We start from the raw sequence: 15262 nt of genomic DNA, 5'->3' as shown, positions 1-15262 counted from the left end.
TAAGTAGAGAGGTTGATGGTGTACAGTCTGGTATAAGTAGAGAGGTTGATGGTGTACAGTCTGGTATAAGTAGAGAGGTTGATGGTGTACAGTCTGGTATAAGTAGAGAAGTTGATGGTGTACAGTCTGGTGTCAGTCTTGAGCATGATGGCAGGATTCATGCTAATTATCTTAACCTTCTTGGTGCAAAAAACGTTGGCAGTATAGAGGTTCTGAGGCTTGGATGTGAAGGTCAGACTCGGGTGTGTGTACCAGCTTAAGAGGACCTGCTGAAAATATGTCTAATATTAGCGCGAGAGCCGCAGTGAAAGGGAACCGACAACTTCCGTTCATGTTGCCCGAGCATTTTCACATCGTGTACTTATTAAACGTCCATCATATGTCAGCAGTTGAAACGTAATCATCATTGTTCTGGTGAGGTGTTAACACTCGAACATGATGCCTCATTACCCTGGAGTCCCCTCACAAGAAAATGTAAACAAGTGGACGACGAGTACCTTTGGCCATGATGAAAAATATGAGAATGAACTCAGCGTCACAAGAACTCGGATGGAGACTAAGTCGTATATGACAAATATTCGCATAGAAAATACAGATGTTCCCTGCTCCTAAGTTTCTTGATGAGGCTACATCCCACACTCGAGTACTCTATCCTGTAAGTGCATCGACCCAAGGCGCTGCAGCTTTCGAGGCGACATTGCATCGGATGCGCCACTCACATACCCGAAAAATGTTACGCTTTATGGGCGGACATTCCTGGAGCGCGTGTCGCACTCACCACCTCCCCGGCTTGGCGCTGCCGCCCTCCTGTAACACATCTCCCAGCGGAGGGGCCTCAAGTGACGTCAACACCCCCACCGTCGGCCATACCAGGGACACCAATCATCAGTACTGTTTTCGCAGCGTGGCAGGCGCTCGAGCACGTCAGGCGGTGGTATAAGAGAGGTGCAGTACCGTCCAGCGAATACTGCATACACACACACACACACACACAGTTACAGTAGACTTCCAGCAGTGATAAAGAATCAGGGGGAAAAAAGAGAGTATAAGGAACTACGGACTGAGATTGTGCTTTCTTTTTTTCTTGTTTTCCTCAATAACACCAGACAAACCATCGGTGTTAGGCTTCCTTTTAACTTTACCTAAACTACGTAATATACATTTTAAAGCAACACAGCCACTCATAAAACTCTTTGGTCACTGAAGACACGTTTGTGACCAATATTGACTGCAAGAAAAACGACCCATCACGAAAATAAGATTAAGCAAATGACTTATTGGATTAAACAGATGTGAACCTATTTTGTTCTGATCTTTGAATTTACTTACTTAAATACTTTCTTACTTACTCCAGCCTACCTGGCAGTCATCTACCCTTCACATGATCTCATAACTTCAGAAGTATAAAGACTTTGAGAGAGAGAAAAGATATGTTACATCCGGCAAAGCGTCTCCACTGGCTCACCAAAGGCTTCCTACACCTAACCATTATCAGACACTACACTGCTTCATCCCACCAGTCACAGACGCGATGGGTCACGCCATCAGGCCCAAGGAGTGTACCTCCGTGCTCAGGGGTCGTCCTCTGAGGTCGTGCTTAGGTCGTCGTACTGAGGAGGTTGATAACATCCAATACACTTACTAGCTGCACCTCTGTCAAGGTCATTTGTCTCCTGATCAGGCATCAGTCAGGTGAACTAATCTTACTCGAACAAAGAAGGCATTCTTCACGATGCGTTCCGGTTATCATCGCTGAGAAAGGTTATGACCTTCCTGTATGTCACCAAACTGTGCAGCCAAGGAAAATACCATCACAATTCCTTCGTTTCTCTAGCGTTCATTTCGTTGGCAGTAAACTCTGTCAAGGCTTCACATTCTTGTATAGGGTTTTTGCCCTTTCAGACAGTTCGCCCACTGTTGGCTCCCGGATGATCCCTGCAAGGTACGGCAGCTGGTGCAACTCACCCTCTCTCCTCTCCCCTGCAATATATCTGACTTCATGAGAAAAATGTTTCCTGTGATTCAATTATTGAAGCTCCTTTAACCCCCCCCCCCTCTCTCTCTCTCTCTGGTACACCAATATAATCACCTTTATTTTGATCATCACTGTCATCATCATCATCATCATCATCATCATCATCATCATCATCGTCTGAATTATCACTATGACTACATCTAACGGTGTTCCCATCAACAGACACACTAAACTCAGTAGAGATACTGTCTCTTGTGTGAAGTTGTATACTACTGTGTGTCGTCATCATCACGACGACCATCTCTGCGACACTTGAGCTCACGTTACATTCCCATCCCAAGATCATCTCCCACGGGGCTCCCGCAGCCCCCAGGAGACTGGTCACATCCACCAGGCGGGACCAAAGGTCAAGGAGAATGGCGATGTTATGTATTTGTATGATGAGCACAGAGTATATGAGGAGTACTTGTTCAGTGTCTTCAGTATGGAAGTTGTATCTTAGGTATGACGAGTCATTTGTTACGTCGAAACGGTGATTGTAGTGGTGGAGAGACGGGAGGTGTCAAGAACGGAGACGGGAGAGCGTATCCCTTACATGCCAGGGGGATGTTGTTTTAGATGGATATATTTGGTGGGATATAGCTTAAGACTGCGTCAAGGGAGCATAAGTTTAGTGTTTGTTGGGTTAGGATGGTGTATATATATGCTTCAATGTCATGTTTGTTGAAGGAAGAGAGGAACTGTGAGTATACGCTGCTGAACTATTAAGCAGTATTATTGTTTCTGTGTGGCGGTAGGCAGTTGGTGATGAGGTGGTTTGGATGGGAGGAGTCGAGTGCTGTTGTAAAAAACTGAGTGCCGAGCATGTATAGGTAAGACTGTATCAGAGGTGTTTTGGCTTACGTGTGCAGGTGTTGGATGTTTGCAGTTATCAGGCAGCCGGTGATTGTTCTCAGTGCTCTGTTTGATGTGGTTTGCATCTTCATCATATATGGTCTTTGTAGGGTAGCTAACCAGGCACGTAAAGCGTAATCTATGGTAGAGAGGAGACTTGTTTGTAGAAGGTACTAAGGGGTTCTTGTTCTCATCCAACTTCTGTAGTGGTAAGTGTTCCGAGGGCTTTTAGTTTGTTTATGGTCTTTCTGTTGGTGTTTGTGGTGCGGGAGTGAAGGTTATGTGATGACTAGAACAGCTGGAGTTTTTGTGAGAGAAATGGTTGACCATTCAGGGTGATGGAAGGAGCCAGGTGAGATTGATGTCTGTCAGGGATTGAGGGTGATGGTTGACTGGTGTGGGGATGGAGCCAGTGTTCCAATTGCACAGGGCTGCAGGCTTCTTGTTACTTGAATAGTGTCATAGTGCACTGATGTGACTGTCATGCCATCTGTGCTCTACAGGAGTTGACATGAAGTCATGTAGGAAGAAACAGAAATGAGTTAGCGAAAGAACTGCACCCCAGCAGACTCCACTGTAGGATTTGAGAATATCAGAGGCCAATTATGAGGTTGGCTGATCATTTTTGTGTCACTGTGGAGGATGGTGTCCACTGTCTATTCTGTGGGGATGTGTTGAAGGATGGTGTCAAATACCTTGCTGGTATCTACTGCTACAAGGAGGAGGGAGGATTGTGGCCGGTTAAAACCATCTAGAATGTGTTACATGATATCTGTGGGCAGTGTGATGACGGAATGGTTGGGCGTAAAGTCATGGGTGATCATGGTTGACTATGTTTTAGTTCGTTTTTTTCGAGGAGGAGGAGGAGCTGGGTGGTTTGTGGGTTTTTTTTAGGATGGCTCTTATGTGGGTAACTTCCAGATGTTTGGGATTCAGTTGCGTAACCAAGAGTTAAAGATATCTATGCGTACTTGGTATGTATGTGGTCCGAGATGTTATATGTGATATCTGATACTGACAGGATCTGTTGCAGGGGAGTTCTTTGAAGTTCTAATTGAGTTTTGGTGTCAGTTGGAGTGAAGGTTGGAACAAGTGGTTGCTTCAGGGTGGATATTGGGTAGATTTTGTAACTGTCCCGTTGATTGGTGAGGTTGGTTTAGGGCTAACCTTTGAGGAGTGTTTCATAAGTATGTTTGTGTGGCTGATATGTTGTCCTGATCACCACCAGCAACGCCCCCGTCATCACCAGTATGATCATCATCATCATCACTGTCATCATTAATCATCACAACCATCATCGTCATCATCATCACTATCAGCGCCACCACCAGCATCACTGCTAACATCACCACCACTAGCAGCAGCATAGCAGTGCCATTATCACCACGCTAGCAGCAGCATCACTACCACCATCACACTAGCAGTGCCACCATCACTATCATCATCACCACCATCCCATTAGCAGTGCCACCATCACACTAGCAGTGCCACCATCACTATCATCATCACCACCATCCCACTAGCAGTGCCACCATCACTATCATCATCACCACCATCCCACTAGCAGTGCCACCATCACTATCATCATCACCACCATCCCACTAGCAGTGCCACCATCACTATCATCATCACCACCATCCCACTAGCAGTGCCACCATCACTATCATCATCACCACCATCCCACTAGCAGTGCCACCATCACTATCATCATCACCACCATCCCACTAGCAGTGCCACCATCACTATCATCATCACCACCATCCCACTAGCAGTGCCACCATCACTATCATCATCACCACCATCACACTAGCAGTGCCACCATCACTATCATCATCACCACCATCACACTAGCAGTGCCACCATCACCACACCAGCAGCAGCATCACTATCACCATCTAACAAGTATTTAGCTTGATTTCATGCTGTGGCCTCTGGTAGTTCTACCTTTGCACTTTTCCAAGAACTACTCACAGTTGATACCAAAACACTGGTTCAAAACGTAAGTTGTGATCAAATCATCCCTTAGTCTTTTCTCTTCCATGGTGTACAAACGTATGGCCTTTCAACTTGCACTGTAACTCAGCTCTCTTAACTGGGGTACACCATCGTTGTTGCCCTCCTCTGGAGCTTCTCTGTTAAATTTTGTTCTTCAAGTTCGACGACGCCCAAACCTGAGAAATCCGCTGAACGGTTCCTTATCCATGAAGTTAGATGTAATTGTGATATTTATCAGCAGACAGTTTGTCTCCTTTACTATTCTCTTGAAGTAGGACTCTGGTGACAGTCTAGGAACAGTGTTGACTCCCAAGTCCAGCAGATCATTTCCTGCTACATTATAGCGAAGCTTTTTATTTCTTTTTTGAATCTTATCCACCATGTGTGAAACGGACTTAGAAGTTTGTTTAAGCCCCCATGTAGGTTAACGTAATCTTTCTTACTTTATATTTCTCTCGCGACCTTAACATCCCCATGCAAACAGATTTATGAAGGAATCACATTCGTTTAGAAAGTTATTTGAATAGATCAAACGTGTGTGTGTGTGTGTGTGTGTGTGTGTGTGTGTGTCTACGCTGGGCGTGCCCTACATCGGCCTGCTATGTGAGTATTGGGCCCATTGCCAGCGTCAACAAAATATCCGTCAGCGTACGAGCCAACCAGCAGCTCCCGGGGCCAACACCATCAGCTCTAGGCATGAGGAATGACAGGTGACTCCCCTCACTCCCCGCCTCACACAGCTGCCAGCCCATGCCAGACACCTCTGCCAAGACTGCTTGGATCATCGCGGACTGTGTCGCGTGTGACCTGCCCTGGGGATGGTGCGGGTGGACGCATACACTGTGGTGAGATTGATAAACTACATCTGATAATCATAATAAAAATAATTGTATTACTCAACAAAGGAATAAATGGATAAATTCAGAAAGGCAAAAGGCATGACCTTCATTTTTCATTCGTGGTTTTCAGCGCTGTGCACATCAGTGCTGGGGTACAACACGGTGACACAGGCCAGTAGCTGATACACACAGTCTCCACCCTCAGCACCTCCTCCATGCTATATCTACTGGAGTCTGCTTATGTGTGTGTCCACACTCCTCCATCACACGTTACTCAACACAGGAGGATATATTTCCTCGAAACTGTATACACGGGCGCTAGAGGGGGCAGCAGGCGGGTACTGTACACATATGGCGCTACAGGGAGCAGTAGATAGGTACTGTACACATGTGACGCTACAGGGGGCAGCAGGCGGGTACTGTACACATGTGGCGCTACAGGGGACAGTAGATAGGTACTGTACACATGTGACGCTACAGAGGGCAGTAGGTAGGTACTGTACACAAGTGACGCTACAGGGGGCAGTAGGTAGGTATCCTACCTGGGATCAAACGCTGTCCTGTACCGCGTGAGGATGTGTCCCTGGTTCAGTGTGGCTCGCCCTACTCTCATCTTAATCTTGAGGAACATATTCATGTGGGATACAGATGGAAGCATTTATTTCCCTTTATATCTAAGAGAATCCGTATATACAGGGGAAGCCATTATACAGGAAACTCTTTATACGGTAGAACCCGTCATACAGGAGAACCCGTCATACAGAAGAACCCGTTATACAAGAGAACCCGTTATCCAGGATAAATTCCGGAGGGCATTCGAAGTCTATTAGTTAAGGCTCCGTAATACCTGACACCCGGCGACATGAAGATTGCGTTCATCTGTCCTTACACTGCACACCATGGTATGCTACCAGTAGATAGCGTCTGTGTTCGTAGATGTAGTGACCATCACAAGGGGAAGGTCATCAAACCCAGACTCCCTGCTATACGTCACACACAGTGTAAACATGGCGACACTGGCGAACCACCACTTCCTATAGTTAGACAGTAAGAAAATGTATGACAGTCTGACGTTAGTCATCTTTTTTCTAGGGATAATTTCTTGTGTAGTGTATGAAGCGGGGACACTGTGTGTGAGGCCCTAGCCTGGCGAGTAAACTGTAAGTGACGCCGGTGTGGGAGGCGGGTCGGTACCATGATCTGCCGTTCTGTTGATGTTTCTAAAGGTATCTGAACACAACAGTGTAAGCTGAAGATTTCTTCATACGAGAAATTCTCAAGAAAAAAACGTTCTACGGCCACAAGACAGCCTGTAACACTACGGCCACAATACAGCCTGTAACACTACGGCCACAACACAGCCTGCAACACTATGGCCATAGGACAGCCTGTAACACTACGGCTACAGGACAGCCTGCAACACTACGGCCACAACACAGTCTGCAACACTACGGCCACAACACAGCCTGTAACACTATGGCCACAGGCCAGCCTGTAACACTACGGCCACAATACAGCCTGTAACACTACAGCCACAGGACAGCCTGTAACACTACGACCACAGGATAGCCTGTAACACTACGGCCACAATACAGCCTGTAACACTACGGCCACAACACAGCCTGCAACACTACGACCACAGGACAGCCTGTAACACTACGGCCACAATACAGCCTGTAACACTACGGCCACAATACAGCCTGTAACACTACGACCACAGGACAGCCTGCAACACTACGGCCACAATACAGCCTGTAACACTACGGCCACAACACAGCCTGCAACACTACGACCACAGGACAGCCTGCAACACTACGGCCACAATACAGCCTGTAACTATACGGCCACAACACAGCCTGCAACACTACGACCACAGGACAGCCTGTAACACTACGGCCACAATACAGCCTGTAACACTACGGCCACAACACAGCCTGTAACACTACGACCACAGGACAGCCTGTAACACTACGGCCACAATACAGCCTGTAACACTACGGCCACAACACAGCCTGCAACACTACGACCACAGGACAGCCTGTAACACTACGGCCACAGGACAGCCTGCAACACTACGACCACAGGACAGCCTGTAACACTACGGCCACAGGACAGCCTGTAACACTACGGCCACAGGACAGCCTGCAACACTACGACCACAGGACAGCCTGTAACACTACGGCCACAGGACAGCCTGCAACACTACGGCCACAGGACAGCCTGTAACACTACGGCCACAGGACAGCCTGTAACACTACGGCCACAGGACAGCCTGCAACACTACGGCCACGGGACAGCCTGTAACACTACGACCACAGGACAGCCTGTAACACTACGGCCACAGGACAGCCTGCAACACTACGACCACAGGACAGCCTGTAACACTACGGCCACAGGACAGCCTGCAACACTACGGCCACAGGACAGCCTGTAATAATACAGCCATAGGACTGCCTGCAACACTACGGCCACAACACAGCCTGCAACACTACGGCCACAGGACAGCCTGTAATAATACAGCCATAGGACAGCCTGCAACACTACGGCCACAACACAGCCTGCAACACTACGGCCTCAGGACAGCCTGTAACACTATGGCTACAGCACAGCCTGCAACACTCAAAGACCCTGATCTAATATAAGGGAACAAAAGAAGTGATTTAAACGGCCGAAGGAAAGATGGGGGTCATGAAAAACGCTGTCGACAGTTTTTCTGTGGCCCGTTTCACTTACGGGCTCACATGAATGGCCCATAACACGAGTCGCACGACCTAACACATATACCGCGCCTCCTTCAGTGTTGACTCCTTGAACATTCCCAGTTGAGTGGTGCCAGGTAGCGCCAAACGCCAAGACCATAGTAAAGCTGTGAAGGAATATTTACGGTAGATATTCTTCATAACTTCCCCGTTCCCTCTCAGGTATTCTAGTTAATATATTTCTGGTAATATAACAAGTTTCTGAAACAAAATATCTAATAATTTTTGACAAGCAACACAACCTACTGTCACCTGATGTGTGTGTACACATGTGTGTGTGTGTGTGTGTGTGTGTGTGTGTGTTTAGCTTTTTTTGTAAGAGCTCAGCTGGAGACACTAGGTCATCATTTAGCTTGTCCTCGCCATCTCAACGCAGAAAAAACACGCCCACAGACATGGCACACCTGGAGCCAGAAGACGGAATGTAAAGATGACCATAATGTCACCAAACGACTCACGTGTGAGGTTCTCCCACAACTGAATGGATGGGAATGGATTTCATCCTCCCTGATGACTGACTGGTGCAGACACTGACGGGAGGAGTCTTAGTGAAGATAACGACGAGGAAAGTCCTCAGGAATTCCAGTGTGTGGAGATGACAAGGCTCACCTAGCAGACCCGAGTGAGAAATTGTAGAAGCTGGTGTTTGAGTCTGTGTGTGAAAGGAAGAAGTTGAGTTAATGTGATTGAGAATAAGGTGAGGAAGGGTAAACCTAGGAGATGAAAGGATGGAGTTACCATGGACTTGACATGCAGTAGGGTGAGAGGCGTGCGTGGGATGAAGCAAATTGGGGCATTGTGTTATACAGGAGACCATATAAAGATCCGTAGGGCTTGGCTGTAGATAGGGGGCTATAGTTACGGTGCATTATACATACCAGACAGAGAGTGCATGTGAACAGATGAGGTCATACTTTAACTGTTCATGGCGCTAATTCGCTACGCGGGAAAAGGCGAATCTCTCTCTCTCTCTCTCTCTCTCTCTCTCTCTCTCTCTCTCTCTCTCTCTCTCTTCTCTCTCTCTCTCTCTCATATATTGACCAAGAGGATATATGTGTCAGAGGTGGAGGGAACGAGAAGTGGGAGACCAAATTAGAGGTGGAAAGATGGAGTGAAAAAGATTTTGAGTGATCGGGCCTGGACATGCAGGAGGGTGAAAGGCGTGCAAGGAATAGAGTGAATTGGAACGATGTGGTATACCGGGGTCGACGTGCTGTCAATGGATTGAACCAGGGCGTGTGAAGCGTCTGGGGTAAACCATGGAAAGTTCTGTGGAGCCTGGATGTGGAAAGAGAGCTGTGGTTTCAGTGCATTATACATGACAGCTAGAGACTGAGCGTGAAAGATTGTGGCCTTTGTTGTCGTTTCCTAGTGCTACCTCGCGCACATGCGGGAGGAGGGGGTTGTTATTTCATGTGTGGCGGGGTGGCGATGGGAATGAATAAAGGCAGACAGTATGAAATATGTACATGTGTATATATGTATATGTCTGTATGGGTATATATATATATATATATATATATATATATATATATATATATATATATATATATATATATATATATATATATATATATTATATGGGAGGGTATTGATTGAGAGGGTGAAGGCATATACAGAGCATCAGATTGGGGAAGAGCAGTGCGGTTTCAGAAGTGGTAGAGGATGTGTGGATCAGGTGTTTGCTTTGAAGAATGTATGTGAGAAATACTTAGAAAAGCAAATGGATTTGTATGTAGCATTTATGGATCTGGAGAAGGCATATGATAGAGTTGATAGAGATGCTCTGTGGAAGGTATTAAGAATATATGGTGTTGGAGGCAAGTTGTTAGAAGCAGTGAAAAGTTTTTATCGAGGATGTAAGGCATGTGTACGTGTAGGAAGAGAGGAAAGTGATTGGTTCTCAGTGAATGTAGGTTTGCGGCAGGGGTGTGTGATGTCTCCATGGTTGTTTAATTTGTTTATGGATGGGGTTGTAAGGGAGGTAAATGCAAGAGTCCTGGAAAGAGGGGCAAGTATGAAGTCTGTTGGGGATGAGAGAGCTTGGGAAGTGAGTCAGTTGTTGTTCGCTGATGATACAGCGCTGGTGGCTGATTCATGTGAGAAACTGCAGAAGCTGGTGACTGAGTTTGGTAAAGTGTGTGGAAGAAGAAAGTTGAGAGTAAATGTGAATAAGAGCAAGGTTATTAGGTACAGTAGGGGTGAGGGTCAAGTCAATTGGGAGGTGAGTTTGAATGGAGAAAAACTGGAGGAAGTGAAGTGTTTTAGATATCTGGGAGTGGATCTGTCAGCGGATGGAACCATGGAAGCGGAAGTGGATCATAGGGTGGGGGAGGGGGCGAAAATTTTGGGAGCCTTGAAAAATGTGTGGAAGTCGAGAACATTATCTCGGAAAGCAAAAATGGGTATGTTTGAGGGAATAGTGGTTCCAACAATGTTGTATGGTTGCGGGGCGTGGGCTATGGATAGAGATGTGCGCAGGAGGATGGATGTGCTGGAAATGAGATGTTTGAGGACAATGTGTGGTGTGAGGTGGTTTGATCGAGTAAGTAACGTAAGGGTAAGAGAGTTGTGTGGAAATAAAAAGAGCGTGGTTGAGAGAGCAGAAGAGGGTGTTTTGAAATGGTTTGGGCACATGGAGAGAATGAGTGAGGAGAGATTGACCAAGAGGATATATGTGTCGGAGGTGGAGGGAACGAGGAGAAGAGGGAGACCAAATTGGAGGTGGAAAGATGGAGTGAAAAAGATTTTGTGTGATCGGGGCCTGAACATGCAGGAGGGTGAAAGGAGGGCAAGGAATAGAGTGAATTGGAGTCATGTGGTATACAGGGGTTGACGTGCTGTCAGTGGATTGAATCAAGGCATGTGAAGCGTCTGGGGTAAACCATGGAAAGCTGTGTAGGTATGTATATTTGCGTGTGTGGACGTGTGTATGTACATGTGTATGGGGGGGGGGGTTGGGCCATTTCTTTCGTCTGTTTCCTTGCGCTACCTCGCAAACGCGGGAGACAGCGACAAAGTATAAAAAAAAAAAAAAAAAAATATATATATATATATATATATATATATATATATATATATATATATATATATACGTTGAGATGTATAGGTATGTAGATTTGCGTGTGTGGACGTGTATGTACATACATGTGTATGTGGGTGGGTTGGGCCATTCTTTCGTCTGTTTCCTTGCACTACCTCGCTAACGCGGGAGACAGCGACAAAGCAAAATGAATGAATATATATATATATATATATATATATATATATATATATATATATATATATATATATATATTTTTTTTTTTTTCTTTTTTTTCTTTTTTTTTTTTGCTTTGTCGCTGTCTCCCGCGTTTGCGAGGTAGCGCAAGGAAACAGACGAAAGAAATGGCCCAACCCACCCCCACCCCCATACACATGTATATACATACGTCCACACACGCAAATATACATACCTACACAGCTTTCCATGGTTTACCCCAGACGCTTCACATGCCTTGATTCAATCCACTGACAGCACGTCAACCCCGGTATACACCATCGCTCCAATTCACTCTATTCCTTGCCCTCCTTTCACCCTCCTGCATGTTCAGGCCCCGATCACACAAAATCTTTTTCACTCCATCTTTCCACCTCCAATTTGGTCTCCCTCTTCTCCTCGTTCCCTCCACCTCCGACACATATATCCTCTTGGTCAATCTTTCCTCACTCATTCTCTCCATGTGACCAAACCATTTCAAAACACCCTCTTCTGCTCTCTCAACCACGCTCTTTTTATTTCCACACATCTCTCTTACCCTTACGTTACTTACTCGATCAAACCACCTCACACCACACATTGTCATCAAACATCTCATTTCCAGCACATCCATCCTCCTGCGCACAACTCTATCCATAGTCCACGCCTCGCAACCATACAACATTGTTGGAACCACTATTCCTTCAAACATACCCATTTTTGCTTTCCGAGATAATGTTCTCGACTTCCACACATTCTTCAAGGCTCCCAGAATTTTCGCCCCCTCCCCCACCCTATGATCTACTTCCGCTTCCATGTTTCCATCCGCTGCCAGATCCACTCCCAGATATCTAAAACACTTCACTTCCTCCAGTTTTTCTCCATTCAAACTCACCTCCCAATTGACTTGGCCCTCAACCCTACTGTACCTAATAACCTTGCTCTTATTCACATTTACTCTTAACTTCCTTCTTTCACACACTTTACCAAACTCAGTCACCAGCTTCTGCAGTTTCTCACATGAATCAGCCACCAGCGCTGTATCATCAGCGAACAACAACTGACTCACTTCCCAAGCTCTCTCATCCCCAACAGACTTCATACTTGCCCCTCTTTCCAAAACTCTTGCATTCACCTCCCTAACAACCCCATCCATAAACAAATTAAACAACCATGGAGACATCACACACCCCTGCCGCAAACCTACATTCACTGAGAACCAATCACTTTCCTCTCTTCCTACACGTACACATGCCTTACATCCTCGATAAAAACTTTTCACTGCTTCTAACAACTTTCCTCCCACACCATATATTCTTAATACCTTCCCAGCCACCAATATCTATTTGTATCAAATATATGAAGGCTTCAGCCCTCCTGTCACTTATTTAATATTTATGTTTGTAGAATCTTATTCAGTCAAGCTGTCCACGCCGTGGTCCGGTAATGTCTTGTCCACGTCAAAGCGTGAGAGTGATAAATAAGTTACCAATTATACTGATAAGTCGTAATGTCTAATCTGGTAGGGCATATGTATGACCGTAGGCGGAACACCTAGTGCTGGGTTTAAGCTATGTGCTACATGCATAGTCAACCATCTGAAATCCCGGCTGGAATACCTTCAATAAGGAAAATATGTCAAAACATAAACTTGCATAGTAGGCCAACGACGTCAAGCTGGAACGCATCGTTTTCTTCCATAAGTGTTGAAGCCTCGTAAAGAAGAAAATGTATGATTTGTAAATCTTTTAGGGATGACTATATAATTAGGCTAGCCGTAATGACTTTTGGTTCGAGATCCTTTTAGCAAAATGAATATACAGTGTACACGTATAGATGTTTCAACGAGGATAACACAAAGTAAATACCAATTCCATATGTGGTTTCTAAGTCTTTATAAACTTTCTGACACCATTAGAACTATTGCAAGTCGTCGGACTTTTACAAGAGTGATCTGGGTAACAACTTTGGCGATGCGTTAACTCAGTTCCAGTATTCCTCTTCGTTCTGCTGCATTAGAAAAAAAGACTGTATCCTGGAACAATTTATCTATAATGTCACACTTGATGATCACTGGCTGTTCTGGTGAACGATTTTTTTTTTTTTGAAGACGAAGCTCATTAACAGCTTTGAGTGGACTGCTGTGACCCGTAATCATCTCACAGCTTGGCTGATGACTCCTGGAATGGCTCAGCTGCGAGAACAAGTACGACAGTACAAGTATGATGCACGGGTGAATGAAGATGATCTGGTACATACAAGTGCCTGGATTGCTAACATTAGTTTACGGAATAGAGAGAAGACTGCTGTATCCATCCGGGATTTGGTTCCACACAGAGAATCTTTTTGAATTTACCTAATGGTGGGGTGGAGTGGCAAAGATGATAAAAAAGGACATAACCTAAACCCTCCTTCTGGTAAACATGACCCACCTCCTCCTCCTGGTGTCTTGACACCAAAGCGCTCTAGGAGCCCTCCAGATAGTTTAGAGTGCTTTACCAGGAGAGAGATTTACACTCCTGTTGCTCAGTTTCTTAACGCCAACCAACCGTCCACCGGCCGTACACTATACCAGAATCTCTACATCTCTCTTGAACAACGTTTTTCTCAGATTCTGGTTATGGCCTTTGGTAACTCTGGTCCTACAACCATGAGGCTATGTTTACTGTTGTCACTTCTCTCCTTAGTTTCCTCCAAGGTGGCCGGCTGTGTTTTCAACTTTTCACTGCAGCTCAGCTGGCTTAATTCAGACATTTTCGCCGCTCTTCTCTGGGCTCGCTCACTCATATTATCTTGTGTTTTTTTTTTTTTTTTTTTTGGGTGCGGTGACCAGATCTGAGAGGCATAAACCGGCCTTAGCCTAATGAATGTTGTGAATTGCTTACCAAGCATTTCTTTATACATTTACTTGAATGCAGTGTTGATATATGCAAGCAGACAGCTTCTCCTCTTCACAGTACTGATATGGAGGTCTGGCGACAGAGCAGGTATACCGTAGACCCCATAAATCTTTTTCACAGATCGATTCCTGATTGCTTATTTCTCGCCTAGCTGTATTCACACTGGGGCCTTCTTTCACTTTAATATATCCACATGACCTTGCACTTTGCACTTCCTTGGACTGAAACGCATCAACCACTTATCAGATCAACTTTGTATTCTTTCCAGGTTCCCCTGTAATGTGATGCAATCATTGTTTAATTCATCTTTTCTCTCATGACCCATGCACCGTCCTCAAAAAAGTACTTCTCAAAACATGACAATAGACGGAGAACAAATGCTTAGAACACATGAAAGTGATTATCAATCCAAGAAGTAATGTATCAGAAATGGTCATAAATTTACATAATTAGGTAAAAGCATTGACTGATAAATGATGAATATGATTGAGAATATTGTCAATAATGCTGAAAAGAAGGCACCACGAAAAGTTAGATTAACACAAAAATGATACACACTGGATATCAAGCAATAATACCAAGGTGTAATACTAATGTCCAGTGTGTAAATTAAATTCAGGTTTATATTATAATGATTCAAAAATAGATGAGACTTAATTCTG

General features: G+C 45.2%; 1 protein-coding gene across 2 annotated transcripts in view; it reads right to left on the bottom strand.

Annotated features, from left to right (window-relative positions):
• The window catches only part of LOC139761611 (uncharacterized), a 191736-nt gene that overhangs the window by 126809 nt on the left and 49665 nt on the right, over positions 1 to 15262 (bottom strand). The gene's annotated exons all lie outside the window — the stretch shown is intronic.

The sequence above is a fragment of the Panulirus ornatus genome, chromosome 3 (genome assembly GCF_036320965.1).
Source record: "Panulirus ornatus isolate Po-2019 chromosome 3, ASM3632096v1, whole genome shotgun sequence".
Lineage (NCBI taxonomy): Eukaryota > Metazoa > Arthropoda > Malacostraca > Decapoda > Palinuridae > Panulirus > Panulirus ornatus.
Note: the sequence above shows the minus strand (reverse complement) of the source record. Positions and strands in the feature narration are given on the sequence as shown.